The sequence below is a fragment of the Pantherophis guttatus genome, chromosome 4, assembly GCF_059756535.1.
Source record: "Pantherophis guttatus breed Tessera chromosome 4, ASM5975653v1, whole genome shotgun sequence".
Classification (NCBI taxonomy): domain Eukaryota; kingdom Metazoa; phylum Chordata; class Lepidosauria; order Squamata; family Colubridae; genus Pantherophis; species Pantherophis guttatus.
The window spans coordinates 77,600,479-77,620,747 of record NC_142066.1 but is presented as its reverse complement, the minus strand read 5'-3'; the positions used below and the strand labels follow the sequence as shown (position 1 = coordinate 77,620,747).

Below are 20,269 nucleotides of genomic sequence, written 5' to 3'. Positions count from 1 at the left end.
TATACAATCCTTATTTTATTGATTTCATGTAATATTCTAATTTTCTGATATTGTGAATTTGGAGTTTTCATGAGCTGTAAGCCATAATCATCAAAAGTATGACAAATCAAGGCTTGAAGTATCTTGCTTTGCATGTAATGAGTCTATCTCATATATTAGTTTCACCTTTTAAGTTGCATTACTGAAATAAATGAACTTTTGCACAATATTCTAATTTTTCGAGTTTCACCTGTATATTGCTGGAGCAGATTTTTTTTTTCTCCTTATGCAAATCAAGCTGAAAACGAAACTGAAAGTAAAGCAGAGTGTTGGCTGTTACCTTGGAAAATTAGGCAGAGACAGATTTCTTTTCTTTTTCCTCACCAAAAAAGGTAGGTGCAAACAATGGGAAATTTAGGGCAAAAGAGGAGAGTTCAAGATTTTAAAACACAAAAGAAAAAAAGCTCTATTTAACTAGGGAATTGTAATAATTGAGATGCTATTAATTGTATATTGTGTTGAAAGCAGAAATGGTTAATTGTGGTTTGGAGGAATATATGGGGGAAGTTATTTGGTTTATTATTATTGGTAAATATAATTAATTGATTTGTAAGAAATTGGATTTCATGGAAATAATTGGAATATTCATATTGATTAATATACAAAATATACAAAAAAGATAGTTATATAACTAATTGATTTATATTAAAATGTTGAATTTGTATTAAACAACTGTAATATTACATAATTAACCAATGTGGGGATGGATATAAAAATAGATGACAATGGGAAGGGGTATAATATAGAATAGAAGGGAAAAATTGAATTTGATTAAGATTAGAGATGAGGATGAAGGGTAATATTGGTTTTTTAAAAAAATAGATGAGGAATAAATATGGCAAAAAGGAAATATAGAAATTGTAAATTTAATTGAAATGACTAAACACTGTTTAAATTTGTGAACCGGCCAAATACTCTGTTCAAAGAAAATACATTGTATGTTTGTTTGTGTGTTTCTAATTATTGCTATTTATTAATATTTGTTCTCTTTTATTCTTTAAAGTTTAACAATTCATTTTTTATCTTAATATCTTTATATTTGTTTGTAGTTGCCGTTCTTCCCTTTCATCTTTTTTATTGTACAGCAATATTTCTCCTCAAACGTACCACCTCTCTCTTTTCTTTCCTTTTTACTTTATCTCCCCCTTCTTCTTCTCCTCCCTACTTCCTCTTCCTTTCTCCTTCTCCTCCCCTCTTCTTCCCTCTCTTACCCTCACTCCTACTCTTAATTTCCCTTCCCTTCCTTCCTCTTTCTCTTCCTTCCCTCTCTCTCCTTCCTTCTTCCATCTCTCTTCTCCTTCCTTCATTCCTCTCTATTGCTGTATCCTTTTGTGCGTATGGACTAGTCAGAGGACTGAAAAAGTTATTTTTGACTGGTCCTCACACTTTTGACCACTCCTCGAACTTATGACTGTCCTCACATTTTATGTTTTTTGCCCTATCTTGTCACCATGGTGAAGAGAAGCAGTTGTGAAATGAGTGACATGGTTGCTAAGAATGCTGCACGGGCATAAATGTGAGGATGGTCATAAGTGAGAGGACCAGTCAAAAGTGCGAGGACCTGTCAGAAATGACTTTTTTCAGCCCTCCGAGTAGTCCCTATACACATAGCCATGGCCACCCGGTCACATGACCAGCTAGCCACGCCCACCCAGTCACATGACCTCGAAGCCACGCCCACAAAATAAGCCACGCCCACAGAACCAGTAGTAAAAAATTTTAGAACCCATCCCTGGTTCTGTTTACATGAAATGAAGGCATACACCTTTGAATGCAGAAATGAAAAAATCATATTTGGACCAGACTTCTTAGAGCCACAACCCCATGATGCAGATTTAGAATCACCAGAAGATACTAAATGATCCACTGAAAACATTATTCTGTATCTCAATAGAAAAGGGTGTAGATCAGTTGTACATTGGTTTTACTTTTTTCATACAAAATGGCAGTTGTATAAGAGATATGGTACAAAGCACACATATAGTATAGGAGACATTAGGATTTTTAGTAATCTTCAACAACCTTTCATTCTTTCTAATAATAATGTAGCCCTTTTGTCTTAGATAGCTATGATATAAATAATATTAATTCATAATATCTGGAAACCAAATGGTTCTTTTTTATATATTGGTTAACAATTGACCAGATTGTTAGGTAAAGTAAAGTAAACTAGATAATATTTCTGACATATATTCATAAACCTGTACTGTCACTCTCATTTCCATATTTTATTTATACCTAATGAAATTCTGAGAAATTTTATGCTTTTCAAAATTTATTTCCAATGTATTATTGATTGTGACAGATGTATAATTGAGTCAGCTGTAAAGTAATTTTTCACCTATTGATGAACAAGTCTGCCTTGATCAATGTTGGAATTTACCTATAAATTGTGGAATTAGAGTTGAAATTTTATTCCTGTTCAAGAGGATATGCTTATTTTTTATTCATATATTATAAAACTTTTAAGATTATCTTCCTAAATTAACCTGAATCGCACAGAAGAGCCACAATTAGTTTTGGAATTAAATTTCTGTTGCTAGGTCTTAATTTGGATTTGTGGAGTGTAGGTTTATGACTATTTAAGCATATTTTGTCAGAAGTATATATTGTTATGTTTAATGGCCCTCTTGGTTTTCCATGGGAGAAAAAGCATACAAATATGCTGCTTCTGAGATATTCCATTTATGGAGGAAATCAGATTGGTTTGTAATGATTGAGAGTGTTCAAGTTATTATCTTTGTAGTCACATACATGAATTCTATTCTATAATATAAAAGTGTTAAAGAATTCTAGCACTGGTTTCCATGGGAGCAAATTGTCATGATCCACTAAAGCAGACTCTGTTGTGCTATAGACTAGCAGCAATGAATGTAGCCTGCTAGTCCTGGTTGTTACCGGCTCAAAAGTGTTGGCAAAAAGTGTATATTTGAAAAAGCAATGTTCAAAATAAGAGTACTTATTTAGGAAAATTATGTACAAAAATTGTATATTGGAAGTGTTTCTAAAAAGCATGCATTAAAGGAATTTATATCTTTTTAAAAGTTTACATTAGAGATCGTTACAAGTGAAACTTGGATGTAAGAGAAAGTTACATACAAAACAGGTGTGAACTATGCAATGGATTTTCCATCAGCTTTTTTTTAAATCTTAAAATATAATAGATATTGGATATATATATGGATATATATATAATAGTGCAGCTTTGACATGGAACATTTTTGAAGTGATTACATATTCTAAATATAAAACCTTTTGTAAACATTCTTTAGAAGTTTTTTTGAGGTTTGCTTGAGAACCTAAGTTTTGTGTAATATTTAGGCTGAATTAGGAGGCTGAGGTTTTAATAGTAGAACAGAGCTTAGATCGTGAACAGTTTCCATAAATTTCTCAGGACAAAGGGCAGAAACATTTCTCCAATGAGAACATTTCTCCAAGGGCTAGAATATCCTTTATCAGTTTGCTGCTATTGGTTTGCTGCTATTGGAAAAGCCCCAAGAAAAGAACTCCCCAATCCTGTGTTCTTTGGGATTAAATTGAAACGTGACAAAACGGAGGTTGCAGGCTACTGAAAAAATACTTATTTCTTTGTGTCCCGCCTTTATTATTTTTACAAATAACTCAAGATGGTGAATATATCCAATGCACCTTCCTCTTCCTATTTTCCCCAGAACAATAACCCTCTAAAGTGGGTTAGGCCAAGAGAGGGTAACTGGTCCAAGGTAACCTAGCTAGTTTTTATGGCTAAGGCAGGACTTGAACTCAGGGTCTCCTGCTTTTTATCCTGGTGTCTTAACCACTAGACCAAACTGGTTCTATGCATTATATGTTCTATCCTATTCCTATTCCTATTCCTATTCCTATTCCTATTCCTATTCCTATTCCTATTCTTATTCCTATTCATTATATTAGGCAGGAGATTCACAGATACTTCTTGAACCATCTCTTTACTAGGGCAAACACTCAATCCTCTATTCATGAGAAATTTTCTTTTCCTGCGAAAGACTATCAGTATTGGATTTCTTTTCTTTTCTTTCTTTTATTAGATTTATAACTGCCCTACTCCCGAAGGACTCAGGGCGGTGAACAGACACAAAATAAAATACATAAATACAAAAGTTAAAAGATATAATTAAAACCAGATTAAATAATTTAGCCCAAGACAATTAAAAAATCCCAATAATTTAAAACAAATTAAAATTTCGATGTAAAAGAATTTTAAAACAGGGGAGAAAATTAGGCCAGGCCGGCTTGCTGGAATAGAAGAATCTTAAGAGCACGGTGGAAAGAGTGTAGATCCGGGATCCTCCGTATCTCTGGGGGGAGCTCGTTCCAGATAGTGGGTGCCCCCACAGAGAAGGCCCTCTCCCGGGGGCCACCAGTCGACATTGTTTAGCTGACGGCACCCGGAGGAGCCCCTCTCTATGAGAGCGTACCGGCCGGTGGGAGGCTGCTTGTGGTAGTAGGCGGTCCCATAAATAACCAGGTCCTAAGCCATGGAGCACTCTAAAGGTGGCAACCAGAACCTTGAAGCACACCCGGAAGACCACCGGGAGCCAGTGCAGCTCACGCAGGAGAGGTGTTACACGGGAGCGCCATGTTGCTCCCATAACCACCCGCGTGGCCGCACTCTGCGCCAGTTGGAGCCTCCGGGTGCTCCTCAAGGGGAGCCCCATGTAGAGACCATTGCAGTAGTCCAGGCGGGAAGTGACGAGGGCATGAGTGACTGTGTGTAGGGATTTATGCTTTAAACAAAAACTGATAAAGAAATAAATGTTAGAATCTTCTGCACAGCATTAGTGAATACTTTGTGTTACTATGTCCTCACAATAGCAGATCACTTACATGAAACTTGATGCACAATAGCTGAAAGGTGGGGAATGGGAAACAAAAAAAACAAACAACAAACATTCTCAGCAAACCATTAAGTGGTTGAAGGGAAAGGGAAGCATCAAATGATTTTTTTATATATCAGAATTAGTAGAAAATATTTCAGAACATCATCAAAGAATATCCATTTTCTGCTGTTTTTAAAAATCATCACAGGAGAATTGAGTAGGAACTGAGCTTTCACTCTACCCCTCAGGGCACTTCAGAGTTCTCCTCTAAAGGAAAACAAAATTAATTCCTCAGTTGAAGTTTTATTCCCAGATATTGTCCTGGTGCAAGAGAATCAGCACAACAAGACCGTAGCAAAATTTTCCTACTATTATATTAATATATTTTAGAAAGTATGCTGTAATTGTGTGTTTTCCATTAAAAAATTGTTTATTTTTTTAAATGTAACTATAATTCAGGATACTGGAGTTTTGGCTTCCCACTTCACAATAGGTAATTGTCACTTCATGAATACTCATCTCAAGAAACTCAGCAATGCTGAGTGACTCAAACATTTTGCAAGTACGAGTGGATTATATTAGTATATGACAAGTATACTACAACCTCTGTGTTTGCAATGACAAGTATATATGTAGAATTGGAAGCCCAAATTTCAGTGCTCTTCAATTATTCCTGTATAAAAACATTTTGCATTTAATTATATTTTTAAAAAATAGTAAAACATACTTTGAATTTTTTTCCCAAATGTTAAAAAAGGATTAATTAAGAAATTATATTTTACACTATTCAGACAATAATAGCCCCATCATCTTAAAAAAAAATATCAAGAAAAGCTGAATTAATTTCAGCTTCCTTGGGAACATGTAAATTGGGGTGGGGGAAGGGGAATCCATGATTGCTAAATGGAAGCGATTTAAAATTGATGAGGAAATGTTTATTTCAAAGCGTCCAAGCGGGTCATAAAGAGCAACAGAGTAAAGAAAAATTGCTTGGCAGTGTACCCTAAAGAAAATTGTTTTTCATTTATTTAATGAAACCAATTTTAGTGGTTTCAAATTCCTTAGTGCATTCATACTGTAATTGTCCCTGACTACATTACCATCATGGTTTCCATGGTTTGAGAGATGCTGCATAACTCCAACATTTATTAAAATTAGTCAAAGCAGAGTAGGTGTTTATTTTCTCCATAAATCCTTTCACCTTGGCTTTGGGTAACAATGAATATCTACCATTTTCATGATGTGAGAATTGAAAATATTATGTGCTTGCAAATTTGACTGCTATTGTCTCAAATACAAGGCCTAGGCCCTCTACATTTTGTTATGAAAAGTTTTTGATGTAATGTGTACATTAGCTATCAGATCATTGGACTCAGTATACTATTTGGTACGTCTTTTGATACCTACCACCCAGTGGTGGGATTCAATTTTTTTAACAACAGGTTCTGTGGGTGTGGCTTAGTTGGGGGTGTGGCTTGGCAATCATGTGACTGGGTGGGCATAGCTAGCTGGTCACATTTTATTTATTTATTTATTTATTAGATTTCTATACCGCCCTACTCCCGAAGGACTCAGGGCGGTGCACAGCCAAACAATAAAAACACATACAATACAAAATTTAAAAAATAGAATAAAATCAAATTAAATAATTTTGGCCCCGACAAATTTAAAACCCCAAACTTTTAAAACCAATTTAAAATTGAATATATAAATACTAAAAGATATTTAAAATTGTAAAAATCTTTTATAAAAGAGGGGGGAAATTAGGCCAGGCCGGCCTGGTGAAATAGTAAGGTCTTTAAGGCGCGGTGGAAGGTGCGCAGATCCGGGATCCTCCGTATCTCTGGGGGGAGCTCGTTCCAGATAGTAGGTGCCCCCACAGAGAAGGCTCTCCTACTGGGGGCCGCCAGTCGGCATTGTTTGGCTGACGGCACCCGGAGGAGCTCCTCTCTATGGGAGCGTACCGGCCGGTGGGAGGCTATTGGTGGCAGTAGGTGGTCCCGCAAGTACCCGGGTCCTAAGCATGGAGCGCTTTAAAGGTGGTAACCAAAACCTTGAAGCACACCCGGAAGACCACCGGGAGCCAGTGCAGCTCGCGCAGGAGAGGTGTTACATGGGAACGCCATGTCGCTCCTGTTACCACCCGCGCGGCCGCACTCTGCGCCAGTTGGAGCCTCCGGGTGCTCCTCAAGGGGAGCCCCATGTAGAGAGTGTTGCAATAGTCCAGGCGGGAGGTGACAAGGGCATGAGTGACCATGCGTAAAGAGTCCCGATCCAGAAAGGGACGCAACTGGCGAATCAGGCGAACCTGATGAAAAATCCTCCCGGTCACGGCCGTCAAGTGCTCTTCTAAAGACAGCCGTGAATCCAGGAGGACGCCCAAGTTGCGAGCCCTCTCCGTGGGGGCCAATGATTCGCCCCCAATAGTCAGTAATGGCGTCAACTGACTATATTGGGACGTCGGAAACCACAGCCACTCAGTCTTGGATGGGTTGAGCCTGAGCCTGTTCCTCCCCATCCAGATCCGTACGGCCTCCAGGCACCGGGACATCACTTCAAGGGCATCGTTGGGGTGATCCGGGGTGGAGATGTACAGCTGGGTGTCGTCAGCGTACTGATGGTACTCCACCCCGAAACCACGGATGATCTCACCCAGCGGCTTCACATAAATGTTGAACAGGAGAGGCGAGAGGACCGACCCTTGCGGCACCCCACATATGAGGGGCCTTAGGGTCGACCTCTGTCCCCCTGTCAACACAGACTGCGACCGGTCAGAGAGAAAGGAGGAGAACCACCGCAACACAGTGCCTCCCACCCCCAACTCTTCCAACCGGTGCAGCATGATACCATGGTCGATGGTATCAAAAGCCGCTGAGAGATCTAACAGGACCAGGACAGAGGAGCACCCCCTGTCCCGAGTCCTCCAGAGATCATCAACCAACGCAACCAATGCCGTTTCCGTGCTGTACCCGGGCCTGAAGCCCGACTGGAACGGATCCAGATACGTCGTTTCATCCAGGTGCTGGGGGAGCTGTTGCGCGACCACACTCTCAACAACCTTCGCAACAAAGCGAAGATTGGAGACCAGACGATAATTTACCAACATTGCCGGGTCCAGGGAGGCTTCTTGAGGAGAGGCCTCACCACCGCCTCTTTCAAGGCAGCAGGAAAGACACCCTCACCCCACGAAGCATTTATAATCCCCTGGAACCAGCCTCGTGTCACTTCCCGGGAAGCCAGTACTAACCAGGAAGGACACGGGTCCAATAAACAAGTGGTCGCGTTCAGTCTACCCAGAATCCTGTCCACATCCTCAGGGGTCACAGGATCAAACTCATCCCAGATAACATTCTCAAGACCTGCCCCTGTCTCTCCCCCTGAGACTACCCAGTCGGAGTCCAAATCTTCCCGAATCTGAGTGATTTTGTCATACAGATACTGAACAAAATCCTCGGCTCTACCCTCCAAGGGGTCCTCCCGCGCTTCCTGGTGGAGCAGGGAGCGGGTCACCCTAAAGAGGGCGGCCGGGCGATTATCTGATGACGCAATAAGAGCAGCAAAATAACTACATTTCGCTGCTTTTATCGCCACTAAGTAATTCCTAATGTGGGATCTTACTAGTGTCCGGTCAGATTCAAGAAGACTGGCCCTCCAACTACTCTCTAGGCGTCTTTTCTGGCGCTTCAACTCCCTCAGCTCCTCGGTAAACCACGGAGCCAATTGAGATCGGCGCCGGGTCAGAGGCCGCAAAGGCACGACCCAATCCAGAGCACCAGCAGCCGCCCTATCCCAGGCGGCCACCAGGTCTCCAGTCGAGGCATGTGCCAGAACCTCAGGAAATGGCCCAAGCTCTGTCTGGAATCTGTCAGGTTCCATCAGGCGCCTGGGGCGGAACCATCTTACCGGCTCCGCCTCCCTGCGGCGGGGTGCAGCGGTTCGAAAGTCGAGACGAAGGAGAGAGTGATCTGACCATGACAAGGGTTCAGTAACTATATCCCCTATATCAAGATCCCTCAACCACTGTCCAGAGACAAAAACCAGATCCAGCGTGTTTCCCCCTGTGTGGGTAGGGCCATGAATTAACTGGGTCAGGTCCATAGCTGTCATGGAAGCCATGAACTCCTGAGCCATCTCTGACGTCTCGCCCATGGACGGCAGGTTGAAATCCCCCATGACCATAAGCTTAGGGGTATCAACCACCACCGCGGCGATGACGTTGAGTAGCTCGGGCAGGGCTGTTGCCACGTGGCAGGGAGCCAGGTACGTGATCAGCAAACCCATCTGAACCCCATGACCCCATTTCACAAAAAGGGATTCACAGCCGGCCGTCTGAGGAACAGTGGCCTCCCTCGGTCTCAGACCTTCTTTAATGATAACCGCTACCCCCCGCCCCTCCCCTGTGACCTCGGCTGATGGAATGCTTGGAAACCTGGCGGGCACATTTCAACAAGGGGAACCCCCCCGTCCTGGCCCAACCAGGTCTCCGTAATACCTGCCAGGTCCGCACCCCCCTCCTGAACAAGATCACAGATGAGGGGGGCTTTATTTACTACGGACCTGGCATTGCACAGCATCAGCCGAAGGCCTGGGTCCTGAGGGTCTATGCAACCTGAGGAGCGAGTAGAGCCTTGGGGACCGGAGCACGCCACCGCTCATAGACAGCGAGTGTGCACTCCCCTAACACGATATGGCCCCCTGCTCCCGCCATATCTACCCCTCCCACCTACAGTACTGATGTTCAAAAAACTATCCGGACAAGCTCTAACCCCCCCCTCGATCCTGGGTCCCCCATCCCACATGCCACGCTTCACTGCCAGACCCGACCCTCCCCCTTGTGGGTTATCCCCCATACCCACAGCCCGAATTCCAATCTGACCCTCCCCCTCCCTAGGACCCCTTAAAAATTTGACTAAAAATTTTGTTAGAAAACCCCTCAATCCCCTCGTTTTCACATGCCACCTCTCTGGGTCCCAAAACCCTTCCTTGAGGTGGGCCCTCGATAGCGAGGAGGGCCACATCTGCGAGAAGGGGGAATCTCGCAGCGCAAGAAGATCTGCAGTCGTATACATCTCCAAAATGCAGCGATGAAGGCCCAAAGCTCAGACAGGGGACTTCACAAAAGATGTAACACAGCCAATTGTTCATCGATGTGCTGTTGGTATCTCAACTGTCCTCCCACAACAGCAGGAGGGTCCTAAATTATCTCCTCCAATGGGGGCGACCTCCGGCCCGCCCTCTCACAGCGGAACCCCACGGGGCCGTAGATTGAAAAAGTTCTCCCACAGACAAGAGTGTGTAGGCATGGCTAGCTCGTCATGTGACCAGGTGGACGTGGCTATGTGCATAGGGACTACTCAGAGGGCTGAAAAAAGTCATTTCTGACTGGGCCTCGCACTTTTGACCGGTCCTCACACTTATGACCATCCTCACATTTATGCCCGTGCAGCTTTCTTAACAACCATGTCACTCATTTCACAACTGCTTCTCTTCACCATGGTGACAAGATAGGGCAAAAACGTAAAATGTGAGGACAGTCGTAAGTTCGAGGACTGGTCAAAAGTGCGAGGATCAGTCAAAAATAACTTTTTCAGCCCTCTGAGTAGTCCATATGCACAAAAGGACTACCCAGAGGGCTGAAAAAAGTGATTTCTGACTGGTCCTGGCACTTTTGACCGGTCTTCGCACTTATGACTGGTCATCATTTATGCCCATTGTAGCATTCTTTTTTTTTTTCCCATTGTAGCATTCTTAACAACCATGTCACTCATTTCACAACTGCTTCTCTTCACCATGGTGACAAGATAGGGCAAAAATGTAAAATGTGAGGACAGTCGTAAGTTCGAGGACTGGTCAAAAGTGCGAGGACCAGTCAGAAATAACTTTTTCAGCCCTCTGAGTAGACCATATGCATAAAAGGATACAGCAATAGAGAGGGATGAAGGAAGGGAAGGGAAATTAGAGTAGGAGGGAGGGTAAGAGAGGGAGGAAGAGAGGAGGAGAAGGAGAAAGGAAGAGGAAGTAGGGAGGAGAAGAAGAGGGGGAGGAAGAGAAAGTAAGAAGGAAAGAAAAGAGAGAGGTGGTAGGTTTGAGGAGAAAGATTGCTGTACAATAAAAAAGATGAAAGGGAAGAAAGCCAACCCCAAACAAATATAAAGATATTAAGATAAAAGAATGAATTGTTAAACTTTAAAGAATAAAAGAGAACAAATATGAATAAATAACAATAATTAGAAACACACAAAGAAACATACAATGTATTTTCTTTGAACAGAGTATTTGGCCGGTTCACAAATTTAAACAGTGTTTAGTCATTTCAATTAAATTTACAATTTCTATATTTCCTTTTTGCCATATTTATTCCTCATCTATTTTTGTAAAAAACCAATATTACCCTTCATCCTCATCTCTAATCTTAATCAAATTCAATTTTTCCCTTCTATTCTATATTATACCCCTTCCCATTGTCATATATTTTTATATCCATCCTCACATTGGTTAATTATGTAATATTAGTTGTTTAATATAAATTCAACATTTTAATATAACTCAGTTAGTTATATAACTACCTTTTTTGTATATTAATCAATATGAACATGAATATTCCAATTATTTCCATGCAATCCAATTTCTTACAAATCAATTAATTATATTTACCAATAATAATAAACCAAATAATTTCCCCCATATATTCCTCCAAACCACAACTTAACCATTTCTGCTTTCAACACAATATACAATTAATAGTATCTCAATTATTACAATTCCCTAGTTAAATAGAGCTTTTTTTCTTTTGTGTTTTAAAATCTTGAACTCTCCTCTTTTGCCCTAAATTTCCCATTGTTTGCACCTACCTTTTTTGGTGAGGAAAAAGAAAAGAAATCTGCCTGCCTAATTCTCCAACGTTGCAACAACAGCAAAGCCAACAGCCTGCTTTACTTTCTGTTTCGTTTTTCAGCATAGCTAGGGGGGAAAAAAATCAGCACTCTTTGCAAGCAAGCAGCAGAGCCCTGAGCAAAACAGCTGAGAGTAATTCAGCTGAGAGTCGGGAGCCAATCTAAGCAAGGGCTAATTAGCCTATGCTGAAGCTCCGCGGGCCAATAAAATTACAAAAAAACACTGAACCCTTTGTTAAATTGCTGGCTCGCCCGCCCCTCGCCCACCACTATTTATTGGCAATAAATAGTGGTGTGGAGGGGCGGGGCAAGGGGCGGGGCAACCCAGCAATTTAACAAAGGGTTCGGCCGAACCCCCTAGAACCGGCAAAATCCCCCCACTGGCTTCCCTCTCCTCCAGTTTCTCTTTGGTACCGAAATGCTAATTGTAAAACTCCATCACTTTATCCAGCGAATCCACTCTATGTCTCTTTTCATGCCATGTGACCAGTATTCTTTCTGGAGTCAACCATCTGAAATTAATGTTATACTTAATCAACAACATATTTAAAAATTGGTATGGCTTCTGCAACTCTCTAACTGTTTTTGGGACCTGTTTTAGAACTACTGATTGTTTCTCTTTATACTGTATTGGCTCGTCTCTCATCTTAAGCACTTTGTCTCTCATCGATTTCTTCTCGAATGCACGTGAAGATGCACGAATCTTACGTGCACCTCCTTTGGTGGATTGTGCCTCCTTGCATAGTTCGTATGTATGCTATATGTTTCATCAATTTCTATCAGCATCTCTTCTTTCTCTGTCCCTAATACCTTGGCTAGTAACTCTGCCATAGCATCCGGTAGGTCTTCCCCTTTCTCCTCTTCCATATTCTGGAATCTCGGCTAATGTGCTGCTTTTTCTGACTCTAGCAGTATTACTGTGGTTTCTAACTCTTTAATTGCCTGGGTTGAATCCCACTTCAGTCCTCCCTTTAGACAATTCTTTTTGTAGTCCACAATGTCTTATATGCAATTAGAAGATAATAATAATAATAATAATAATAATAATAATAATAATAATAATAATAAGTAGTAGTAGTAGTAGTAGTAGTAGTAGTAGTAGTAGTAGTAGTAGTAGTAGTAGCAGCAGCAGTAATGGGCCCAGAATAGGAAAAAGAAATTTGTAATCCAAAAGGGACCACTCTGCTTCTCTTTAGCATTCTGCTTTATCTGTCCAATAGTATTATGAGTTCATCAAGAGTATTTATAATCCACAGAGCCTGATAAATCACTTCAGTGTCTCAGTATACCAAAGAAATGGAGCCAGGCAACATTTAGCCTGAATCCACGTTATTTGTAATCCACCACCAGTCAGCCAAAGTTATAGGTTATAAGATATCCAGGAACAGAGAGAGAGAAACAAAGATGGGGTATTCATCACTTCCACCGTCCTTCAGTTATATATCTTTTTTGCCCATACTCCTCCTTGTTCCATACTTCTCTGCTCAGAGTGGTTTATATGTCAATGCAAGAAGGGAAAGCCATTTTATTTTCCCTATTTTAACCCACAGTCCAGGTAAGTGACTCAAATTATCTCTACCCAAATTAACTCTGTCCAAATCTTCCTTTGTAAACTCCAGTCCAGTTCAGTCTCTCTGCTTTTTTTTTTTTTACCACAACAATTCTCCCTTTACTCCTTCCTTATTATTATGGATCTCTATGTTTTTTCCTCACCGTCTAAGATGGGGGGAGGGAGAAGAAAATCCCTTCCTTCCTTCTCACTGGATTTCCCCTTTCTTAAACCAGCATAGGGAAATTCATTCACTTTGATGGAAATTAGAAAGAAACTTCATCCAGGTCCAATCCATTGCTTTCTTCCGCTTTCTCACAACTTGCTCCAACCAGCTGTCACCACTTTTGGTTCAGCCATTAATGGCTGAACCAAACTCCACCTTCTTCCAGGAAGGATTATTCCTGACCAGCAAAATGGACCCCTGCCCGTTTGTGATTGACGGGGAACACTTCTTCTCCCATCATCCCTACGGGGCACCTTTGGCTCCAAGGAGCCCCTCAATGGATAGAAATCTGCTGTGCTTCATGGGTAACCTGCTCACACACCCGTTTGCAATGACTCCAGCTGACTCCTCCCCTCTTCCTTATATCTTGATTATATTGTAATGAGTTGGACTTCTTTTCTTTGAAGTACTGTTCTAGGGTCTCCTGAGTGCACAGAATATGTAAGTCTGCATTTTACATGCTTTCCATATTAGATAATAATTGTGTGGTCTACTAGCAAATACTAGTGTCTTACCTTCTCCAACCCCTACTCATTCAAATTTTGGGTGGCTGGTGGCTCAGCAGACTAAAAGCATTGTGATTAACACCAGCTGTCTGCAATTACTGTAAGTTCAAATCTCACAAGGTTCAAGGTTGACTCAGCCTTCCATCCTTTCTAAGGTAGGTAAAATGAGGACCCAGTTTGTGGGGGCAATAAGCTGACTTTGTATAAATATATAAAAGTATGAAGGCTATTGCTTAACACATTGTAAACCACCCTGAGTCTCCGGAGAAGGGCGGCATATAAATCAAATTTAAAAAAAAATTGTGCTGAGAAATGAAAATTGCTCTTCATCTTTATAGGATGGAAGATAAAAGGGGATAGACAGACATGAAAATAGAATGGGACTTGACAGATCACTGGATTTATAAGAAGATACTACATGAAATTTATGTGTGTCATTTGCAGGGTAAAAAGAGCACTAGTGACCCTGTCCCAGAGGTGGGATTCAGCTGGTTTGCACCGGTTCAGATGAACTAGTTGTTAACGTTTTGCAAAGTTCAGAGAATTGGCTGATCCCACCACTGGCTGGCCCTGCCCCACCCTGCCCTGCCCCTCCCAGCCATTCCTTATCTTGTCTTGCCTGCCTTGGCTGGTGCCCAGAGTCACACCCGCAGCATAGCTGCTGCTGCTCTCTCGCTCCCTTGCTCGCTCCCTTGCCTCAACCACACGGTCCCCGCACATGGCCTACCTTTCTGCATCAGGTACCTGCATTTCCCGATCTCTGCACCTCGCCCAGCTACCTCCCACATGCCCCGGTCTACCTTTCTGCTCATCTGCCTTCCTTCGCCTTCACCACTCACCTAATTTTTGGAAAATTGCTGTGACCTACTCATAATCTTAATTTATTTGGCATAGGTACCTTTTATAAATGAACTTTTTTTTTAGTTCCCTTAACCTCTTTTTTTTTTTTTTTTGCTGATATCTATCTCTATTTTTAAAATATATCTTAAGTTTGTATTCAACCCTTATAAAAGTTGGTCTAGTGATGGGCTCAGTGGATTGGGGTTCTTTCCTCTGCACGATCTGTTCCTGCATCTGAAAAGAAAAGGAATAAATAAAGCCATCCTATGGAATCATTACTTGTTTTTCAGAAAATATGCTACTTGTCTTGAGTATAAGCTGAGCCCAATATTGAACCTAATTCATATATTCCATTTTTTAAAACTTAGGAATAAATTTCAGAAAAAGAATTCAGTATTGCTTTGTGAATGTACCTATGAATTTCATTCTTCTTGATCTAACTTCTTAGATGATTTTGGACTATATCTTTTTTGTTTGTCCCCATTTTGTTGGACCCCAATCCCCCACAGTCTTAAAAAAATTACCACTCTAGTGAGGCCATTCTCCATTGTGGGTGGAGACAGCAGCCAGTATGGGTAATCTTCATCCAATCAGCCTGAAGGACTGGGTCTATCCAAAGCTTAAATCCCGCCCTTGTTGCCGGGTAGACCAGCTTTTGACTCAGTCCTTCAGTCAGGATTGGCGTGTGGTCTTTAGCTGTCTCTAATTTGTCTAAATTCTGCTTCCTATTTGATTCCTTCAGTGTGATTTTACTCTGGACTGTTGTATGGACTTCGCTTGCTGGATTTTCCTTCGGATTTGGTGATTCTGGACTGTGCTGTGAGTTTCCCTTTGGTTGCTTGGGGCTGCCCCTAGCCTAACAGCGTTTTCCTTGGGAAGGCAAAGGGAGGATTTCTTCTGCCTTGCTGCCTGTGGCAATTTCTTCTGCCTTACTGCCTGGGGCGATTTCTAGTCTGGAGGGGAGATCGTTGGGGACTTCTCAGACCTGTGCCTGTTCCAAATAGCCCCAGCCTCCTGATTCCTTCATTTCGGCCGTTTTCGCGCCGTTTGAGTGGTGGCCATTTTGTTTTGTCGGGACTGCAGTGCAGCTTTAATTTCAGGCCCGTTTGCTTCACTGTGGCTTGGATTTCATTCTCCCCTTGCTCCTGGCCATTGGATTTCTGAGGAGGGAACTGCCTGCTCCCAGTGGGACCCTTGGATTGCCCCCATAGCCTGCACGATCGTGCGGCTGCATGGCTGACCTCATTTGGCTGCCTTTCATCTGGGAGTCAAGTTTCTTCAAACGGACTTCTATTTGCTCTCCTCAACTTCCTTTCAAGTGCCTTTGATCTTCGAAGCACCAATTGCTGTGACTGGACAGGCTGCTTTAATAGGACTGTTTTAATTCACGTGTTACTGACGGCCGCCATTTTGTTTCACTTACTGATGGATACGGCAGCCATTTTGTGGAGTTTCCGCGCTCCCCCCTCTAATTGCTGAACTAAGATATTGACATTTGAGGGTCCTTGTGGAGTTTCTGCGCTCCCCCTTTGCCCCTTGATCACATCTCTGTCTGCCTCGCTTAGTGTCCTCATGCCCAAAGCAGTCGCTAAGACAAAGCACGGCAGCAAGGCCGTAGCTTCTTCTGTTGCCCACTCAGAGGGTCCGTCTACTATCCCTCCAATTTCTGCCCAGGCTCCTAGCGAGGCCCCAGCTCAGCCCCAAAGGCCGCACTCGCACCATAAGGGGCATAGCAAACATGGTGGTACTTCCTCGAAAGTGGAAAAGCGCCATGATAAAGTGCTTACAAAGCTCTGCGACAAGGCATGCACTGAGCGGAACCCTTCTGCAAGTGTGACACCAATGGCGGCGACTGATGTGGGGGTTTCTCAGGATATTCGACCTGCAACTCCTGACCAGCTGTCTCTTCAAGATTGCCCTGTGGCAATTTCCACTTCTGACCTGTGGGGCCCTGGACCATCTACCCCAGCCGTTGCTCCAACTTCAGTTATGGCGCAGGAAGCGTCCATCCCTGCTCCCTCAACAGGGCCTGTTCCTCTGGCCTTTCCAGACCTGTTGACCTATGACCATTTACAACTGCTCATTGAAACTGCGGTGCAGAAATCCTTGGCCGCTAGGTCCCTTCATCCTAGCAGGGCTACTTCGATGAGATCGGTCTCTCCTGTGCGTCATCATACTACAGAGCAGGATGTCATTGGACGACCCTCTTCTCCCTCTGTCTCGCAGGTTGCCCAGTCTTCTGCTTTGTCTGATGTGGAGGATGCTGAGGGTTCTGGCTTATCTGATGACGATGATTTGCCTCCGGACCAACCTGTCGTATCCGGCCTGTTCCCACAAGCTCTGTTTAAATCCTTACTTTTTAAGGCCATTAACACGGCCCAACTGTCTTCTCCAGTTGACCAGCCTTCTACTCCAGTTCCTCCTGGGGCCCTGGACCCAATGTTTACGGAGCCGGCCAAACAAGTCACTGCTATACCTGCCCCACCTCTGTTCCTGGATGCAGTTAAACGACAATGGGCTTCTCCAGGCTCTGCCCCCCTGCCCTCATCTATTGACAGAAAGAACTTTAATGTTGCGTCTGACCTGGACTTACTACTTAAACTTCCGTCAGTGGATGCCCCTGTGGCTTCTCTTCTACCGAATGCTAATGCTCCCAGGGATCCAGATGAGGGATTGCGGCCTGAGGAGCGTCGTTCTGATCTGGTTCTCCAGAGGGCTCATCAGGGGGCAGCATGGGCTATCAAGGCGTCCTCGACGGCTTCCTTTTTCAATCGCACCACCCTGCTGTGGCTCCGTCAACTTCAGGAGAAGCTGTCCCCGGACGATGCGCGGATTAAGCAGGACCTCAATAAGATTATTGCAGCGGTTCAATTTTCAGCGGACTCGACTCTGAGCGCCGCTCGTTTTGCGGCAAAATCGCTGACGTCTTCGGTGGCTGCACGTCATCTGGTCTGGCTTCGCCACTGGCAGGCGGATGCTAGACATAAGTGGCGGTTGGCTGCTATTCCATTTGGAGGAGACCGGTTGTTTGGGGATGCCTTGAAACCTTTTTTGACCGAGACTCGAGACAAAAAGAAAATTTTGGCCCCTGTTTTCCGCAGGGGGGAATCTGTTATGTACCTTACACTACTCGGCCTCACTCCCGGGCTACTGATGGTGGGGGTCCTTCCTCTTCCTCCTCCTTTTCCCCTCCGTCACAGCCCTTCAATAATTTCGGGCGGCCTCGGGGATCCCAAGATAGGTTGTCCCGGGGTAAACCCCTTGCATCCAAATGGCCCTTTCGGGGGGGGCGGGGGTCATTCCTACCGGCGCCGTCACTAGTCGCATCTCTGACCCTCCCATTGGCGGCAGATTGGCCCTCTTCGCTGCCATTTGGGAGAAGTCTATTTTGGATAAATGGGTCCTGGCCACCTTACGATCAGGGTTGGCCATTGAATTTCTTTTCCCCCACCCTGAGCACCTTTGTCTGTTGTCTGATTTCTCGTAACGTCGAGAGGAGGGCCCTTATGGACTCTGCTGTTCAGCATCTCCTCTCGATCAAGGCTATCCAACTGGTCCCTGCGGACAAAATTGGTACGGGGTTCTATTCTTGTGTTTTTCTGGTGCCTAAATCCTCGGGGGGGTGGAGACCCATTCTGGACCTAAAACGTTTGAATCGGTACGTGGTGTACCGGAAATTTAAGATGCAGACTCTTAAATCCATTCTTGACGGCGTTAGGAGGGGCGATCTCCTTTCTTCCATCGACCTTACGGAGGCCTATTTACACATCCCAATTCTACCTTCTCACAGATGCTATTTACGGTTCTGTTATGGGGGAGTTCATTATCAATATCGGGCTTTGCCCTTCGGACTTTCGTCCACCCCCGCACCTTTACTAAGGTGTTGGCGGCACTGGCCGCTTACCTCAGACTCTCGTCAGTCAGGCTCCTTTGTTATTTAGATGACATTTTAATATTGTCGTCTTCCACTTTCCAAGCTACCTGGGATATTCAATTCACTCTTAGAACATTAGCTGCCCATGGTTTTTCCATTAATCTGGAAAAGAGCCATCTGGTCCCTTCTACTTCCCTAGTTCATTTAGGGGCTCTGATTGATTTGCTACAGGGTAAAGTTTTTCTTTCCCCAGACGTCAGGTTAGCCTGCGAGATTTGGTGGTTAGAGTTGAAGGATCTCGGAAGGTCTCCCCTTATGTTCTCTCCCAACTCTTGGGGAAGATGATTTCAGCCATAGCCATTGTCCCTTGGGCACAGCTCCACGCTCGGGAGCTCCAATGGTTTCTTTTACCTCTACAGAAGGCGGGCAAAGGCACATCATCCAGTCAGATCCTGCTTCCTCCTGCTGTTCGCAGATCCCTTCGGTGGTGGCGGTCCCCGGCCCTTTCAGCAGGTTCCCTCTTTCTCGAGCCCCAGAAAGTGGTGGTAACCACGGATGCCAGCCTCCGCGGCTGGGGGGCTCATTGTCAGGACCAGTTCGCCCAAGGTGTGTGGAACGAGATGGATGCGCGCCGTCCGATCAACTGGCTAGAGTTACAAGCCATCTTCCTGGCTCTCAGAGCGTTCCGTCAACTACTAGCTGGAGCCCACGTTCTTGTCCTGACGGACAATATAACAGCCAAGGCGCATTTGAACAAATTGGGGGGCACCAGGTCACGGGCCCTATTGTCTGTGGCTCTGAAAGTCGGCCTCTGGGCAGAACGTCATCTCGGATCTCTTCGGGCAGAACACATCTCGGGCATCGACAACGTTCAGGCAGATTGGCTGAGCCGACAACAGGTGGACAATGCGGAGTGGTGACTCCACCCCCAAATCTTCAAGAGCCTGGCCCTTCGGTTCGGGACTCCAGTCGTGGACCTCTTCGCGACTCCAGCAAACGCTCAGCTGTCCCACTTTTTCGCCCGGTTTCCATCACCTCAGGCGGAGGCTGTTGACGCCCTCCGAGTTCCTTGGCCACGAGGTCTGCTATACGCCTTTCCACCAACGTCGCTACTCCCCAGAGTGATCTGCAAGCTCTTGGACGAACATGCGGAGGTGATTCTCCTGGCTCCTCACTGGCCTCGCAGAGCTTAGTTTGCGGACTTGGTTTCCCTTTCTGTCGCCCCCCCGGTGCATCCTGATTACACTGGACACTCTGACTCAAGGGGCTTTGAACCACCTGGACCTCCTGTGGCTCAATCTGACCGTTTGGCGGTTGAGCGGCTCTCTTTGAGCACGGCTCATATTCCGGACGATGTTATTCATATAATCCAGGCCTCCCGTCATCCTTCTACTAACAGGATTAATTCTGCCACTTGGCGGTCTTTCTGTTCTTGGTGTGACAGGAATGGCGTGCCCATCCTACAGCCTTCGATAGTGGACATCCTGGTGTTCCTACAACGTGG

The 20,269-nt window shown here is 44.2% G+C and overlaps 1 protein-coding gene across 1 annotated transcript in view; it reads left to right on the top strand.

Annotated features, from left to right (window-relative positions):
• Positions 1–20,269, top strand: part of POU6F2 (POU class 6 homeobox 2) — a 658,684-nt gene that overhangs the window by 428,977 nt on the left and 209,438 nt on the right. The gene's annotated exons all lie outside the window — the stretch shown is intronic.